Raw genomic sequence first — 19,089 nt, 5'->3', positions numbered from 1 at the left:
TTTGAGCTCGCTGAACATGGCCGAGAGTGTCATTTTGTCATCGTAATCTTCCACTAACAATGCCTCCTCTTTGAAGTGGGCAATGTAGTCCTTTAGCGGCTCTTTTTTCCCCTGCTTAAGGGTCAACAGATGGGTAGTCGGCTTCCGACTCTTCTTACCAGAGATGAACTGGGTAAGGAACAATTTGCTGAGCTTTGCGAAGGAGCCGATCGATTTTGGTTTTAGCTGTCGATACCAACTCCGAGCAAATCCGAAGAGGGTTATCGAGAAGGCTCGGCACATCATTGCATCCGTGGCCGATTAGATCTGCATCCACGAACGGTGTAACTCTAGATGCTCCGACGTATCTCCAGACCCAGAGAATTGGATGACGGGAGGTATCCTAAAACTCGGCAGTATCACCTCATCTATGATTTCTGAGGTGAAGGGAGTCTCGGTCTCTTCCATCAACATTTGGACTGCGGTTAGAACGGATGTAGATTACTGATTCTTCTAAAACATCTTAAACTAGTCGCAGAGTTCCTTAAGCTGAGCTTCCTAAAGATTCTAATTCTCAACTATTGTCTCTTGGGTAGTTCTCGTCTCCTCGGGCGCTCTGCCCTGTTTTCTCCTCTCCAACCGATGGCGGAAGTCGGTGGGTGCCAGAGCCGAAGTGACGGACACATAAGACAGTTCGACATCCCAAGCAGGTCCCGAGATTGAGGCGGATCGCTCCTGGGACACTGCATTGCGCGCAGGGTCAGGAGCTCGTGCGGACGGTGCCTGGGAACCCCTGGCCCGAGAACTAACTTGCTGCAATCGTTCCTCAGGTGCCTAGGTGGCTTCCACTAGGTTAAGAGGTGGCTGTTGATTTTGTTGCGCCTTCATCCAGTTGATTTTGTCCTTCAGCATCTGGACTTCATTCTGCAATGTCTTGTATTTCCCTCCTCGACTCCGAGTCCGTTGGGACGGCCCTATTGGAGCCAACTCGGTGTGCAGCAGCGAAGAAGACTAATGCTGCTCGCTACATTTGAGCTCCATCGCTGTCACTTTCTTCTTCCCGCTTGCCATTTCTGATAAAACCTTCTGACTTTTTGTTAGATTTCCCACATATGACGCTAAAAAATATTGAGGTCAAAATCTGGACCACCCTCCACTCAATGCTACAAACCTTCAACGAACCCTAGTCATGCACAAAGGGATGAGCAAAGGAAACCCTGGCTCAGCTAGGGGACCCTCTGATGCCTAAGTCAGGCTAGGGAATCTGGGTCTAAGTCAAATGTAGAGAGAGGGTGCGAGATCTTGCGTCCCTGTAGCAATGGGGTCCCCTAGTATTTATACCTATGGGTTGGACGATCCACGTCCGTGGATTTCGGAATGATTCGCTCAATCAGCAAGATATCGTGATCGTGGAGATATTATCTGCAATTCATGGATTCGTGTAGCGTATCGTGTCTTAAAGGCGAGTATCCTTGGGCAAGATCTTCGGTCACGTCCACGTTGGGGTAGCTTCCTGGTTCGGCACTCGGAATAGCCACATATGGCCTCAACTTCAGGCGCATCTAAGTCGAGGCCGATTGTTAGTAGTCAAGGCTGGTTGCATACCCTTTGCTTCGGCTCATGGCCTCGGACTAAGATGGTCTCGGCACCATGTTTCGGACTAAGACTGGAATGTAGATTGACCGTTGAGTTCTTAACTGATGGCTGCTCGGAGTCAGGATGGGCCGAGAGAGGACTCGGCCTTGCTTCTCCTTCATACATTCCCGAGGTCTTCCCTCTAAGCTCTGAGGTCCGTAGCTGGCTTGACTTGTCGAGTTGGATTTCCTCACAACAAACATAGTTCAATTATAACTATAAATATCAAAACTCGAGTCAAATAAAGACTGAGTCAATAAGTCTTCAAGTCGACCCGAATCAGCAACGCATGGAGTCAAGAGTATTTAAACCACGCTCTATCAAAGACTCGATCTGACTTGACTTTGAAAATTAATTATTATAAATTAAAATTCAGAATAGATATTAAGATAGTAATAATAGAATGAAGGATATAAAATACAAAAACTAACAGCACTATGTATGATAGCCTGCTGATTATGAGTGCGTTGCTCTGCGGGGGAGGTTTCAAATTCAATTCCTACTCTGCACGTGTTCATCCTACTACTAGTAATGCTCTGTCAAACTGAGTGACTCAATTCGAGTCGCTGTGAGTCAGCTCGACGAGTCTGATGGAATTGGAGTTGAGCCAGGACATGGACCGAGTTTCCTAGCAACTTGGCTCAAAATCTCATTGAGTCAAGTTGAGTTGACTGAGTTTCAAGTCAGGTCAGTGAGTTTTAGAACCATGGTCTAATCGTAATATGTATTTTTCTTGAGGCTAGAAAGATGGGAGAAATTGCAATATGTCACTAGTACTCCTTTCCTTTTCTTTTGTTCTTTGGTTATTAATTTTGGAATCTGTTTAGATCTTTGATCTAGGAAGGGGTGGTCTTGGGTGTGATCGATCAACCATTCTCTAGATATTGTTAGTTTTTAAAAACTCGTTCTACAACTTGCTGACTTGATTCAAACTCAGCAAGTCAACTCAACTCGGCAAGATTTCAAAACAGGAGACTGAGAAACTCATTAGTGAGACTGACTAGGTCCCAACTCATCAAGGTATCCGACTCGATGAGTGCAACCTGAAGTTTCAAATCCACAACCTCTCTTTAGAATGGAAAGTTCCTAAGCTAGCTCTCCAAGCTGTAAATTTGTTAAATTTGTATAGATCAGCTAATTTATTTTTTTTATCCTTATTCAAATATAGTTCAATTATAACTATTAAAGATCAAAACTCAAGTCAAGTAAAGACAGAGTCAAGTCTGCAAGTCGGCCCGACTGGACTACACATCGAGATGAGTTTTTGAACCATGCTCTATCGTGATTCGTGATACTTGGATAGTTAAAAGGAGGCCATGATTTGGACTCTGGATTCATGTTCATGTATGTTGTGGTGACAATTGCAGCAATGGTTCCCACCTTTCATTCATGTTGGTGGGAATTCCTGCGCAAATCCAACTGGATTTCCAACCTATCCAAACCTTTTGTGCTGAAATTCTCACCCACCATGGATTGACAGGTGAGAAAATGCGATCTGTCAAACTACAACAACAGAAGATGATGATCATGGATGGCCTAGTTTAGAAGAGATAAGCCAAAGAGCTCAGGAAAAAAAATGAAAAGAAGAAGAAGAACCTGCAGACGCTGCGATGACAACATCTTTCTTTGAATCTCTGATGTGGAGACTGAGCCTTGTGGTGTAATCTGTGTGGGCTGAGTAGAAATCATCGAGCGCCATTGGAGTGCAGGTAAGGCCCATCTTCCCAACAAACGTATCAAAATCAAGAACAACTCCAACTTTGAATTCGGCCTGTCCCACGTCCTTCTTTTGAGCAATTCCCCATTTGGAGAACAGGCTGAGAAAGAGAATACAAAACAAGAAATAAAAGGAGAGAGTAGCTTTGGTTCTTCATTACTTAGCTAAACAAGGTGAAATTCATGGTCAGCCTCACAGTTCTATCTATACATGTACGAAGGAGAAAAACAAGTGGGCCTGCTTCTTTCCATGTTCTAGATTTTTTTCGCTTCTCTCGAGTGGGGCCCATGATTCAGTCATCCAGACCATTGGCATGTTCTGTCTCACCATGGATTGACCATGCCCCCCTTGTGGTGTCTTTTTCAGCTTAATGTGGACCACTTAAACAGCAAATTGATATCGTTCTGTTTTATGTCGAGGAGATTTTTCGGTGTGGCCCATCCATGGTGGGCCTTTCCAACGGATCAGTGATCTAGATTACCACACCGTCCACCCCACTTTTCGGGAATTGAAAGCCGCCCATCATGTGATTAGTGAAAGAGTACTTTTCAGTATCCTCTGGAACTTGCAGAATCTAAACCAGCTAGGTAGACTTTGGGTCTCTGGAATCGTAACGACTTTGGGTCCGTGGAATCCTAATGACTTTTAGGGAATTAAATTTAAAATTTAAAAAAAAAAAAAAAAACTACCTGACTTGTATAGAGTTTACATTCCTTATGAAGGGCTTTATAAAAATCAGCCTGACTTTTGGCCCTAAACCTAATGCAAGATTACAAATCTAATGATCAGAGTGGATGTCTCATGCATCACGTTGTACCCTGTAAAAAATCATGGGGTCCCTCCCCCAACTGTTAAAAAAAACATATTTTTCTGAAAATTGAGAATTTCATGGGACACCCACACTTGATTTTTGACAGGCCCATTTTGATGTCGTGTAATCTTACCTTAGGCACAGGGCCAAAACTTCAGGTTGACCTGTTACGCAGGTGGACCATGCTAAAGGAAATAGTTGGGAGAGATATGTCCACCTCAATTTTTATAGGGCTTACTGTGATGATTATATGAAATCCACTCTAACCATCATATGCCACACCAAAATTTAGGTCCTAGGCCCAAAAATAAGACCCATCTGTGATTAAGGTGGGCCACACCAAAATTTAGGCTAGGGCCAAAAGCCAGTCCCATTATTTATTCATGTGGGCATACCAAGGGAGAGTTTAGAGGGTGAGTGTTTTCCTGTATATTGTTTCCTATCATGTGGCCCACTTGAATCACAAATAGAGCTGAGTTTTGGGCCAGGCATAACAAATGGTAATGCATCTGGTAGTTGGGATGGATTTCACATAAACATCAGGATGTATTTCACATCAACATCGGGATGAATTTCAAGTAAAAATATTTTCCAAAGGAAAAGGGAAGGAAAGAAAATTCTATATAAGAAGAAAAGGGAGAACCATGTGAAAGAATACTCACCTCTAAGGAAACAATCTAAACCCAACTCTCTCTCTCTCTCTCTCTCTCTCTCTCTCTCTCTCTCTCTCTCTCTCTCTCTCTCTCTCTCTCTCTCTCTCTCTCTCTCAGTTGAGTTGTAGGCCAACCGTGATTTTTAAGCCTTGAATTCTTCACCATAGGCCCACCTAATGAATCGCTTGAATCGCATACATCCGTAGGGACAATGCATATATCGGCAAGGACAAGCTACTTGCCCTCATGCGATTGCACTTTAAGGGTGGTCTACGTGTAATACAAAAAGTAAAATAAACAGTTTCATGAGGATGCCATTGGCGCGCCTGCATGTTCGTTATGTTCCACATGATGTTTGATCCAATACATCCGACTTTTTATAATATAATAAGTCGAGGCTTTATCTATTGGAATTGGTTTTTTCATTTCAATGCCACATGGATTATGGGATTGGGCTCCCATTGGATGGGTGATTCCAAAAAATTTATCAGTAAAATTTCCAAATCTCGAATGTATCAATCAATTCAATTTAGAGATTTTATTTGTTTTCTATCCACCAGATATATAAGTTGCCACTCATTGTGTAAACGATGATCCAAATTGAAAGGCTAATGTTACATCTGGATATATTGGAGGAAATTCCCTTGCAAAACCCGTATTGCTCTGAGTCCCGATAAAGGAATTATAAAATACGAGGACGTGGGGCCAGGGTCATGATCATGATGTGCGTGTGACATTCTTTGGTGACGTGTGTGACGTACGTCCTCTTTTCCTTTGGTTGTGCCGGATCTTGTTAGAAGGTCAGCTTAAAACCTGAGCGTGGATTAAGTGAGGCAGGGTCACAGCTTAGTGGGCGAGGCCCTGATTGTGGGGCCACCTCGATTTATATGTTGCTTATCCATGCGATCCATCCATTTTGCTAGATCATTTTAGAGCATGGTCTAAAAAATGAAACAAATCGAAACCTCAAGTGGTCCGCATCACAGGAAAACAGTGGTGATTGAACGCCCATAATTAAAAACTACAACGCTCACTGTAATGTTTATTTTCCATCCAACCTGTTGATAAGGTTACTGGGACTTGAATGGAGGGAAAACACAAAAGTAGTCTCCAATAAGTTTTTAACAGTGTAAATTCAATTTCTATGGTGTGGTCGACTTAGATTTTTTATTTTTTATTTTTAAATTCTTTTTACTGTGATCTAAAATGAGCTGGCAAAAAGATGAACAAGGTTTAACTACAACACATACATCAAGGTGGGCCCCATGGTCACAACCTTCTCACCTACTAAGCATTACCCCGCCTCACCTAATCTGCATCACCAAAGCTTGGGCCAAAAAAAGAAAAAGAAAAAAAAACTCAAGCAGGCCCCACCACATGAAAAGTGGGCATGGGAGGCCTACCATGAAAACTTTCTTGTGGCTCACGGTTTTGATGAGCCCATATTTAGTTTTTTTTTTTTTTTTTTTTTTTTTAAATTTTTTTTAAGGTTTGTCTCACTTTAGCTAGTGATGGCCCAATGGCATATAAACACCGGGCTAAGCTCTTGCCCTTGGAAGATACAGAAGGTAGATGTCCCAATCCGGCATGAATTACTTGTATTTGGCACAAGGGTTATTTAACAGGTAAAATGAAAAGCAGAGAGACTTTCCATGCAGTCACTTCAATGGCCACTCCATCCCGGCTCAAGTCAAGAAAGCATGGAATTAATTCTCATTTTCTCAACTGAGTTTTCTCTGATACAAACCGGCTACCAGAAGCCAAGCTCTACAGCCGTCGAAATTCAGTTCCTTGAAGAGTTTCCTCCCTTACATATATTATTCTCCATTTACTGCTCTAGATATAAAAGTCCACAAAGGGCAAAAGCTATTGAATTTTCAAACCCAAATCCATCTTTGGATTGGAAATCCGGTCTTGCTCAATGGATTTTACTAACAATGACTAACAGCAATGCTCAACAATGACTAACATGACTAACAGCAGTGCTCAACAAGAGAGGGACCTAATTTAAGAAAATATCACTTACTAATTTTCCATAACTTTCAAAAAAATTTGCAGTCATCCAACCATACACCCATGTGGGCCGACTCATGGGTAGAGAACAAAAAATTTGGGACTCAAATGCGATCCACACATAACATTCCTTGTTGAGACTCAACCAGTTAACATGCATGCATGACATACAAGGGATTATATACAATGGATTTTTTCAGTTTTTACAAGTGAGGCCATTGTTCAGTGACCTAAATTCTGATATTATATATGATCCATGCACCAAAAATCTGAAAAAAGGGACCCAACTTGAATAAATGAAAAGAAAAAAAAAATAATAATAACTGGTAATTTACTAACAAACTGGAGATTGGTAAGGAACATAATCAAAACCCTCAATTCAAAAGGCCCAAATCAGATGCATCAAGTCAAATGCACCTAATCAACTGTCCATATAAAAAAATCCCGAATCAAATGTACCTTGATGATTTGGGCTATGATTGGAAGCACGGTGTACCTTGATGTAGCCAAAATTTTTAGGGTTGAGTTCTTCCATGATCAAAAAGGGGTATTCTTCTCCTTGTTCTTTCAACTTCAATAGCTTGTTCGCAGAAGCACTCGCCATGGCTGCATATAGAAGAAGAGAAGACATGGAAGTTCTATTCTTCCTTTGGAAGAAACCGCCATTTCTCTGCAGAAAATAGAGGATTTGAAAAGAAAATCTTAGAAAGAGATGGTCGTAGTTGCAATAGAGGAAAATCGAAGGGGTTTTTGGGTAAAAGCAAATGACTGGGATTGTAAACAGCTACCTGGTTTGAGGATTGCAATAATGAGAAGACGATTCCAAGGTAAGAGAGAGGGAGGGAGGGAGAGATATGGACCCTAGGGTTGCAACTTCTTCCTTCATGAATCATGCACAAAAACACCATGCCAGATCTCCCTTTAAGAGAGAGAGAGAGAGAGAGAGAGAGAGAGAGAGATTTCCATTTGGGATGGATACATTGGGACGGATGCTGATCTCCATGACACAAAAACACCGACTCCAGGAGGAACGCCAATCTCCATTTGAGAGAGAGAGAGAGAGAGAGACGCGAGAACGAAGAAAAGGGGGAGCAAAGAGACCTACTAACGTGGAAGAATGATTTATTCCTACACCTAAAAACGGCTTAGAACCGTGTGCAATCAGAAACGGCTCAAAATTGTACCTAAACCAAACCACTAGCCGTTCCTGATAAATATTTTTGGTGTAGTGGTCATTTATCACTTGATTTTATAAACATGATAATGCTTAATGTACTATTTTAATCATGTTTGTGTTGTGAGGTGAATCTAAGAGCTCGAATTGAAAGGGATGTTAAAAGCATAGATTTAAGACTCAAAAATCACCAAAGCCAAGGATGGATCTTATGAGACTAAAAATGAAGAATTCATATGCCAATGATACAAGAAAACCAAGTGAGGAATTAAGAGCATTTAAGACTTGAAGTGAAGAAAAGGAACCGTTGAAATCTGCCTTCTTCGACTAGTCGAAGATTCCTCGATTCGAACTCTAGCGACAAAATCCTCTAAAATCTCGTCATCCTCGACCATCGAAGGTTGTCCTCAACCAGTCTAAGGTTATGCAGATTTTGCGCAAACTGTATAAATTTGAGTCGGTTTCCATATTTTTCCAAGTCGGTGTGAAAGGAGGTGCTGTAAAACTATAAATAGGAGTCCCTAGGACATTCCTAGGTATCTTCTAGGGTATGAGGAGTGGAGGAAAAGGGTGGAGTTGTCGTTCGGAAGTTCCTCTTCTTCTTCTTTAGTTGGTCTTTTTGTTTTGTTTAAAGAGATTTTAGTTCAATCATGTCTATGGTTGGCTAAACCTTTTAACTAGGGCTAAGAGGTGAATCTTGTAGCGTAATTGGGATGTTTGCTTTGTTTTGATTCATATTTTGTTGAACTCTCTTGGATTCTAGTTTGATTATTAAGGAATATTTTTAGTTTTTAATGGTTTGTTGTGACAAATTACAATAAATCTGCAGTAGCTTGAAATATCTTCTTTTCCTAAATTAAGATTATGAAATTAGGAAATGCTGTTGTTCACCATCATCCCTTAGGCATGGTAGGATAATAAAATCCTTCCTAACCTTCACAATTCTCTTATGATTGGATGTGGGATTGATAAATCCTATTGTTTGCTTTGTTTCCTAGGCATGGTTAGGTGACGGAATCACTTCCAAATCCTCACAACTCTCATCCATTGATGATTAGATCCATGATAAGTTTAGAGATCAGAAAAATCTCTTCTTACCAATTGGATAAGATATGACTTTGATTCCAATTGTGTCCTTGAATCAAGCATAGATCTCCATGATGTCTGCAAATGAGTTCTTGGAAACCCTAGTTCCCACCTTTAATTTCTTAAGTTTCTAATTCCATACATCACAATTACTCCATTTATTTCTAGATTTAGGTTTACATCTTCTTCTATTTCTAGTTCCAGTTACTTTCAGAAGCATACAAGATTAGTCACTATGGATTCGACCTCGGTCTCACTAAGATTATTACTACATCGTGACCCTACACTTGGGGTTGTGAACAAGTTTTTGGCGCCGTTGCCGGGGATTAATAGTTGTGTTTTTCTAAAATTAATTAGTTTTAGAATTAGGTTAAGATTAGGATTTAGTTTAATTTCTATTTTTAGGTTAGGAATTTTCCTAATTTGTTTTAGAAACTAATTCGTTTCCTTTTTTGTAGGTGTCTGACATAGAACTTTCTAATTATGTAACCTCTTTCTATTTCTAGATTAGGGTTTGTTTTCTAGGTTTTGTTTTTAGAAACTTTCTAATTCCAGGTGTTTATTTTTTTAGAAACTAACTAATCTTTTTATTTTTGGTTTTAGAAACTTTCTAATTTTAGAATTTCTGTTTTTAGAAACTGACTTGTTTTGTTTTGTTTTATTCTGCAGGGTCTTAATTTAGAAACTTCTAATATTTGGTAACTTCTTTCTAATTATCTCCCTTTTCTAATTGTCTTGGGTTTCTTTGTATTTATAAGATTAGGGTAGATTTTTCTTAATTTTTGAAATTTTCTAACCTAGGGGTTTTAGAACTTTCTAATTTTAGACTTTTGTTTATTTATTTATTTATTATTTTTTGGATTTTTCCTATATTTTTTTAAGCAACTAACAGTATTTTTTGTTTTATAGGATCCTAACATAGTAATCTCAAATCTGATAACTTCCTTCTAACTTCTTCTCTACTCACGTTCCATATTACTATAGTATTTTTCTTTTATTCTTCTTTTAGGATTAGATTAAGAGTTAGGGTTTCACCATGCAAGAGTGGGAACATTAGTATGCTGAGATAGCTAAGAGACATTGGGAAGGGATGTATGATGATTATGATAGGAAACAACCTATGTCTTAAAAATTTTCTAAAAATATCATCGAGAACCAACCAGAATACAATGCTTCACCGGTTAAGATATCCTTACGCGATCATATGCGAGAGAACAATTACACCCCACGAATTAAGAAAATAGTACGTGAGTGTTGGGGTTATCATAACTATGAGAGTGGGAATTATTATCACCCATCAGACAAGAAGAAAACAATGAGAGATTATATTATGGGTGGTAATATGTATCAACAACCATTAGATTCTCTCACCTATGACCCGTATGATTATAATCAGTGGAAACATCAATGTTGGGAAGATGAACCAGCAATACATCACAGTGATAATTCTCTTAGGTCCTCTACTTATGAATTCCAAACAGAAACGATACAAGAAGAGTCACCTCAGAGTTACACAGACTATGTTACTGACATGCAAAAATTATTAAAAGCGCTTGAATCACGCCTTGATAGGCTGATGGAGGCTAGTTCACCCCAACTGCAATCCAATTTAGAAATACAATGCGGGGAAAGTGATTTCAACTTGCAGCATTGGAGAGATGAACCAACAATCGATCATAGTGACTATTCTCTTGGATCTCCTACCTTTAAGATCCGAATAGAAATAATCCAAGGGGAATTCACTTCAGAATTCAATGCAAAATCTAGAGCACACCCAACAAAACACACTCCAAGCATTATAAGAACTTATAAAAGATATGGCAAAGATAAGTTCACCTAGTGCACTTGGGGAACACACTGAATTAAGAATGGGGAATTGCATTCTGATAATGAGTGCACAGTTCAGTTTCCCGAAGAGTCAATCTCGATGACTATCCAAATGAATGATCAAAAGACACTGTTAGTTTTCTAATATAATGATACTGGCACGCCTGATTTCGATGATGATGAAGAGGTTAGTTTATTCGAACCTCTACCCAATCTAGGAACAGAATGTGAAGAAAGTGATCCTATTCCACGTGTGAACTGCACTGAATTAGAAGATGATGAGTATTAGATGACAACCATGAATGTACAGTTCAAATCCACCTGGATTCAGTCTCAAGTTTGTCCCATATCAATATTCAAGAGGTTCAGGAAGTGGTTGTCCATAGTGATATACTCCACCCATTTAACATGTCCAATTTAAATGTGGAGGATGAACCACGTTCAACCAATTCTTCCAACACTTGTGAGGCATGTTTAGACTACTTCCTTGAATTGTATGATAATATGATTCGAGAGATTGCCAATACAATGCCTTTACTGAATAGTACCAATGAATAGAGTCTTCATATAAATTCTTTGCCTGTTGATTTTCAATCTACCTATGTAAGGCAAGATAAGATACATCCGGTGATGATTTATTCTCATCGTGATGAAGAGCAAGAGATCATACTTCCATCCACTTCCAGAGACGATGGAATCCTTGAGCAGATCATTACAAACTTCAATGTGGAAAATTAGTCACTCTCAGATGAATTTCTCAACTCTTTGGATGATTGCTTTGCATAATTTGCGGACTCGAATGATCCGATAATAAAAGAAATAGTGGATATCTCGCAAGACAATACGTCGGTAGTTGTCACGGACCAAGAGAACTCTTATTCTGAAGTCCCTCCCTCAATAGATCTTAAATGTTTACCATTACATGAGGAGCTGAAAATTAAACCGGAGTCTAAAACTTTGAAATGTGTTGAGACTACATCACTTTCTGAGAATTTTTCTAAATTTCATCGATGTGTAGTCTCTGATTCACCATTTTATGTTAACATTGAAATTTTTTCTATCATAAATGAATCGTATATACTTTGGACACCTCAAGAGATTAAAAGGAAACCTTATGTTGAGGTCCATAAATTTCTCTAGAAATTCATGCTCCAGGGCATCCAAGCCTATTGCAAAAAGGGCTTCTGGATGATCTTGTTGAGAAACCTACTGAGAAATTTATCAAGATATTGGCCGGAGGAGGAACCTTGCGGCACAACTGACTAGCTTTTCCCTTGCTTTCCTAGTTTATGATTAATTTATTACTTTCATGAAATTTAGAATAGTTTGCTTTCAACTGTTATAGGATAGTTTGCTTATCATTGGTTTGAGTCTTTTGTGCTAAGCCATTTTTCGCATTGAGATCATTGGAAAAGCCTCATCTCTATGTGATTCTGCAACACAAATGCCAACAAGGCATATGTACAGCACCGCACGGGATGAGTGGATACATGTGCCTAGAACAGATCAACCACAAGCCCTACGATGGATATGCCAGCGACATCTGGAGCTTCGTCAGAATGTCTATTCTCCATTGCCATTTCAGGACACAAACTCTCAAGAAGCCGAACACCGGCTACTTAGACAAGTGGATGTGCATTGCGCATTTGAATGGAAATAAGGAGCCGCCGGAGATGCCAGATGACTCATTGGAGGATTTTCAAAGCTTTATCAAGTGTTACGTGTGGGAAGAACCATCTAAGCGGTGGACTGCACAACAACTGTTGGAGCATCCATTCATTATTATTTAACAGGACCATGGCAGTGCCCAGTATTTGATTGATGAGAATCCACAAAAAGAATCTTCTTCATCTTTTTATTCTAACACTGTTCAGAATCCACAGGCAACAACATCTTCTTCTTTTTCTAACACTGCACATAAATGAATTTTTCTCTCTGATTCCATTTTTATCATTTTCTTCTTCTACCCTTCTCTTTGTTGCATTTTCTTTTGTTTATTTTACTTTTCTACCATTCTCATGGCTTAATTTGTCTTTATTTTTTTTTACACTGATTTACTCTTTTGTTGTTGGCTTGATTGTGTATGATACAATGAAGCAAACCCTGGGTATATTGGGAAATTGGTAATGTCAAAATGGGAATTCTCTCTCTTGTTGTTGTTTGTTTTCTCTGTATCTTGATGGGTTTGTTACCATTATTTCTAGTTGAGAAATACTTCAATACTTCAATACTTCAATACTCAAAATGGACAATCACCATCCACCCTCTCATGTGAAGATGCAGAGGATAGAGAGGGGTTGATGGCTGTCTGAATGAGCGGGTTGTCAAAGGTGGGAGCAGCATTTTCTAGGGTGTGATTCCCACAACAGATGCATCTCGACGCCATGTTAATTCCGATTTTCTGGATGGTTGAATCCACCGAGATCACACTAAGCATCACTTTCCAAAGGAATATACTGAGCTTGGTGATGCGGGGATGAACGTGATGGGGTTGATCACCAGCTTCCTCAAGGATAACTACTCTGAATCCACAAAGCTTTTCTGGACTCCTCACAGAGACTTCTCGAATCCACGAGGAAAATAAATAGAAATAATTTTAAAATATAGGAAAGAAACTTGCTGATTGATTGATTGATTGATGAAATAAAAGAGTCTACAATCCTTTAAATAGAGGTACCAAGAGTAAGAAGAAGTTTAAGAATTGAACTATAACTAAAACTCTCTAAAATTCATAACTTACTATAAATAGTAAATTTTCTATTTATAATAAGTGTCCTATGTGGCTTAATGATGTAGAGCGGGTCGCAGATAGTTACATGGCCAAGATGGATCAGAAAAGGTCCGGTCGACGACAGAAGTGATCCAGACCATCGAACCTTAAATCGGGCGTATCTTGCAATCCGGAATGAGTTATCTGACGTAAAATATATGATTTTGGGGTAGAACGAGCTACTGAAGCCAACCAACCCTGCTATGCCGGGTTGCGCAGCCTAGAATTGTGAAAAACCCCTGGATCGACGGTCGTTTTCCTGTTTTAATTTCATTTTTACTATAAATAGCAAGTTTTAGTTTGATTATAACTCTTCATCCGTCGGGCTTTAGAAGTTGCGCCCAACGTGAAAAGAGCTTAGAATAATTAGGAGAATGGTTTGGTGAAGCCAAATAGGACACTTACTATTTTTGGCCGAAAACCTTACGTACTAGTAGACATCATGACCGTCTATAAATAGTAAGTTTACTATTTATAGTAAGTCACGGATTCTAGGAGTTTGAGTTGTAGTTTGATTCTAATTTCTTTCCCATTGCTTGGTACCCCTATTTAAAGGGTTGTGATCTCGTTTTTATTTATCTATTAATCAATTTCGAATTTCTTAGAATTTATTTCTATTTTCTGCTTTCTTTCCTCGTGGATTCGAGAAGTCTCTATGAGAAGTCCAGAGAAGCTCCGTGGATTCGGAGTAGTTATCCTCATCACGTTCATCTCTGCATCACTTAACCACGTTATTATCCGATTTTTTATAAATACTTTTCATGTTGGGCGCAACTCCAGATGAAGAGTTATAATCAAACTAAAACTTACTATTTATAGTAAAAATGAAATTAAACATTGAATTGGGCCATCAATATAATGGAATCTCAAAAATTTGGGGTGGGCAACCCAGAAAAGCCTGGTTGGTTGGCTAAAGTAGCTCGTCCTACCCCAAAATTCAAGTAACTCATTCCAGTTTGCGAGATATGCTTGTTTTAAGGTTCCGACGATCTTGATGACTTCTACCTCCGATCGGGCCTTCTCTAATCCATCTTAGACATGAAAGTGTCCGCGACCCGCTCTACATCACTTGGGAGGCAGAAGCTTCTTCCAAGCCCAAGAGGTCCATTGCTGCTTGGGGTGGGCGGCCCGAAGAGAGTTTCATGCTGACTTGATTGTGAATTTGCCTATTGGAGTTAGATTCCAAATAAGTTTGTCTTTACTGTTCGAGGGAAAAATTCTGCTTTCTTTGATGGAGTGGATGGCTGCTGCCAGGAGAAGTTCTTAGGCCTGAGAAATGTTCCATGTGACAGGGGTCTCAAAAATCTTTAAAATCCAATTCACCGATTAGTTGAGTGATCAAATCTCAGGCATGGAGATGAAAAACCAGCCCCATCAATAGTTCAGTTAGACCGTACAATTGAGAAGTGTACAAGGATTTATTCACTCTCCGAACTATTTCCCTTAATGTGGGCCACCTTAATCATGAATAGTCGTAGCTTTTTAGATCCATGCCTAAATTTTAGTGCGGCATCTAATGGACGAAGGGGATTTCACGTGGACATCAGGCTAGTCCCTATAAAAATTCAATGGTAGACTCCCCTCTCCCATTGTTTCCCTTGGCGTGTGGCCAACCGAATCATGAATCTAATTGGTTTGTGATCCATATGGCTAAATTTCCATCATAAACCTAATGGTTGGAATTGATTTCGTAAATGCATTACACTGGGGCCGACCTGTTCTAAGCAAGCCCAACCCCAACCCCAACCCCTCCGTCTAAGCAAGTTTGATATGGCCCACCAGAGTTTTCGATCAAGTTGAAAGTTAATCCCTAGAGGTTTTATAGGATGCCGCATCACATGGAACATTCGGATTTTATGCCCATGACACGTGGGTAGAGGTGCGCACGGGTGCTCGCCTAAGAAGGTGCGCAGGTGGGCATTCTTATATATATGTGTGTGTGCGTGTGTGTGTGTGTGTGTGTGTGTGTGGGTGGGTGGGAAAAGGTACTATGCGCTCGACCTCACGATAAGCTCCCGTGAGGTCGAGCTGTGTGGGCCCCACCATGATGTGTGTCGACCATCAACACCATGCATTTGATGAGTCCCCTCTAAATTATGGGATATCCCAAAAATCAGCCGTATACGGAACTCAAGTGAGCCATACCATCTAAAATCATGTGAAGACACCGTTAAAACATATAAAAGCACTTGGTGGGGCCCACCTGAGTTTTGAATGCTGCTGAAACTTGGTCTAAACCCTCATTCAAGTAGGATACACATAATGGATGGGCTGGATTTGCAAACCACATCTCGTTGGGCTCAAAAAATGATTATGAATGTTTTAATAGTGCACGGCCCCTTCCCACTTCTGTATGTGGTGTGGCCTAAACAAGTCACGGATTGACTTGATTTTTGAGACCTAGATCGACGATGGAATGGTGCATCTGACTAATGGGGTAGATTTTTGAAACGCATCACGGTGGGGCCCACATAGCTCGACCTCATGGGACGGACTCGTGAGGAGCGCATAGTACCTTTTCCCTATATATATATATATATATATATATATATATATATATATATATATAGGAAATGGTTCTATGCGGTTGACCTCATGGGACCTTCCCATGAGGTCGAGTTGTGTGGGCCCCACCATGATGAGTGTCGAACATCAACACCGTTCATTTGATGGTTCCCCTTTAGATTATGGGATATCTCAAAAATCAGCCATATACAAAACTCAGGTGGGCCATACCATCTAAAATCATGTGAAGACACATGCCTAAAACTTGGATGCGTCTAAAACTTGGTAGGCCCCATGTGATGTGTGTCAAACATCAACACCATCAGCCAGATGCATCATTCCATGTTAGGCCACGGGCATAAAAATTAAGACAATCTATGACTTGAGTGGGCCACACCACATACAACAGTTGAGAGGGGTTACCTCCCATTGAAACATTCATTATCATTTTTTGGGCCCACAGATGTGTTTCACAGATCCAGCCCATCCATTGCATGCTTCACACTTGGATGATGGGTCAGAGCAAGTTTCAGCTGCATACCAAACACAAGTGGGCCCCACCAAGTGCTTATATTGTTTAAAGTATGTCTTCACATGGTTTTAGATTGTATGGCCCACCTAAGCGCCGTATACGGTTGATTTTTCGCATATCCATAACCTAAAGGGGACCCATCTTGCTGATGGTGTTGATGTTTGACACACATCATGGTGGGGCCCACACAGCTCGACCTCATTGGAAGGCATGTTCCAATGAGGTCGAGCTATGTGGGCCCCACCATGATGCGTGTTGAACATCTATCCCATCAGGCAGGCAGATGCACCATTCCATGGTGGGCTATGGGCCAGAAAATCAAGTCAATCTATGACTTGGATGGGCCACACCACTTATAACAATTGAGAGGGGTTACCCTTCCATTAAAACATTCATAATAATTTCCTCTTCTTCTTCTTTTTTTATTTTATTTTATTTTATTTTTTAACTACTTCTTCTAAACATCCTTGGCCGGCACCGCTAAAAATATGCGTACGAACCATCACACTCTGTAATTATTTCTCAAACAGAGATAACAGTAACCGAACGAACGAACCCATCAAGGAAAAAAAAAAAAAAAACAAACAAACAGAGTATTCCCATTTTGACATTTTCCCAGTATACCCTAGTTTCGCATCATACACCATCAAGCCATCATCAAAAGGGCAAATATGTAGAAAAGAAAAGAAAGAAACGAAAATCTAGCCATGAGAAGGGTACAAATGTATAAGAAAATGCAGCAATGAAAAGGGTAGAAGAAGAAATATTTAGCCATGAGAAGGGTAAAAATAGAAATCATGAATGGATGCATCAGAAGTTTTTGCGGTCCACCGATCTGACAGTTCTTTCCGTAAGGAGCACGTGATAAAGCTTGAATGGATGTTTGCCCAAATGGCACTCCGAAACAGACACTCCGAAGCTGCAGATGTCGATGGCATATCCGTCGTAGAACTCTGCAGCGATCCGCTCTGCAACCGCCCCTTACAATCTATAAGTTAGGTGAGAAGAAAAAGAATAAGATGATGAAGAAGGAGAAGACAAACAAGGAAAAAATTAAAGTGGAGAACCAACTTTCAAGTCAGAGGAGAAGAAGAAGCAGAAGAAGACGAAGGATCGGGAAGGGACAACGCTGATGGTGCTTCAGGCGGTGCATGATCCCAGACATATATCGAACCTAAAGAAAAAATACCTTTTTTTAAATTTCAATTGATTGCAATGTGAACACTTACTTTAGGCGTTTACAGAGACAAGGAATTTAAACATGAAAACATGAATACAAATCCCATAAAATCTGCTGTTACCGATATCCTTCAACGTCTCTCCATTGATTGAGGCCATATCACCTCCACTGATTGAGGCCTTATCACCAACCTCATCACCTCCACTGATTAAGGCCTTATCACCTCCACTGATTGAGGCCTTATCACCAACCTTATCACCTCCACTGATTGAGGCCTTATCACCAATCTCATCACCTCCACTGATTAAGGCCTTATCACCTCCACTGATTGAGGCCTTATCACCTCCACTGATTGAAGCCTGATCACTTTCACTGATTAAGGCCCTATCACCTCCATTGATTGAGGCGACAGTTGCTGAGTTGTGACGTGTGCTAATATCCTCCTACAAACTATATCGGGGTTGGAGGCAAAGTTTGGTTCGAAAATAATGAAGGGCGACCTTTGACATTGGCTTAGTAAAGAGGTCTGCAACTTGGTTAGCAGTAGAGATATGCCGAGTGATAAGTAGACCAAGCGCAACGCGTTCACGCACAAAATGATAGTCCAACTCGATATGTTTACTTCGTGCATAGAACACAGGATTAATTGTCATATGAAGAGCACTAAGGTTATCGCAATAGAGTATGGGAGGAGAAGCCATTGGAATGTGGAGATCTTTGAGAATGAAGGTCATCCATGTGAGTTCGGCTGCTGTGTTAGCCATGGCTCAGTACTCTGCTTCGGTGCTTGATCGAGAAATTGTATGTTGCTTCTTTGCATACCAAGAGATGAGATTTCCTCCAAGGTAGGTACAGTAGCCAGTAGTGGAACGTCTTGTAGTAGGACACCTTGCCCAATCTGCATCTGAAAAAGCAAACAGATTAAGTGTAGTGTTTGAAGAAAAATGTAGTCCTATGTCAATAGTTCCTTTGACATATCGTAGGATACGTCGAACCATTTTCAAATGTGCCAAGGTAGGAGCATGCATGAATTGAGATACATAGTTAACACTAAATGAAAGATCAGGGCGTGTTAGTGTGAGGTACTGTAATGCTCCAACAAGTCCGCGATAGTAACTAGGGTCTTCCATAAGAGTTTCAGTTGATGAGGTTTTTGTCTTAGCTTCGAGAGGTGTACTCATGGGCTTGCAATCTACCATGTTAGATC

At 40.3% G+C, this 19,089-nt stretch overlaps 1 pseudogene; it reads right to left on the bottom strand.

The window, feature by feature from the left end:
- The window catches only part of LOC131256325 (glutamate receptor 2.7-like), a 73,847-nt pseudogene extending 66,036 nt beyond the window's left edge, over positions 1-7,811 (bottom strand).
- Positions 7,812-19,089: the final 11,278 nt, after the last annotated feature.

This window comes from Magnolia sinica, chromosome 9 (assembly GCF_029962835.1).
Source record: "Magnolia sinica isolate HGM2019 chromosome 9, MsV1, whole genome shotgun sequence".
Taxonomy (NCBI): domain Eukaryota; kingdom Viridiplantae; phylum Streptophyta; class Magnoliopsida; order Magnoliales; family Magnoliaceae; genus Magnolia; species Magnolia sinica.
This window is presented reverse-complemented; position numbering and strand designations above follow the sequence as displayed.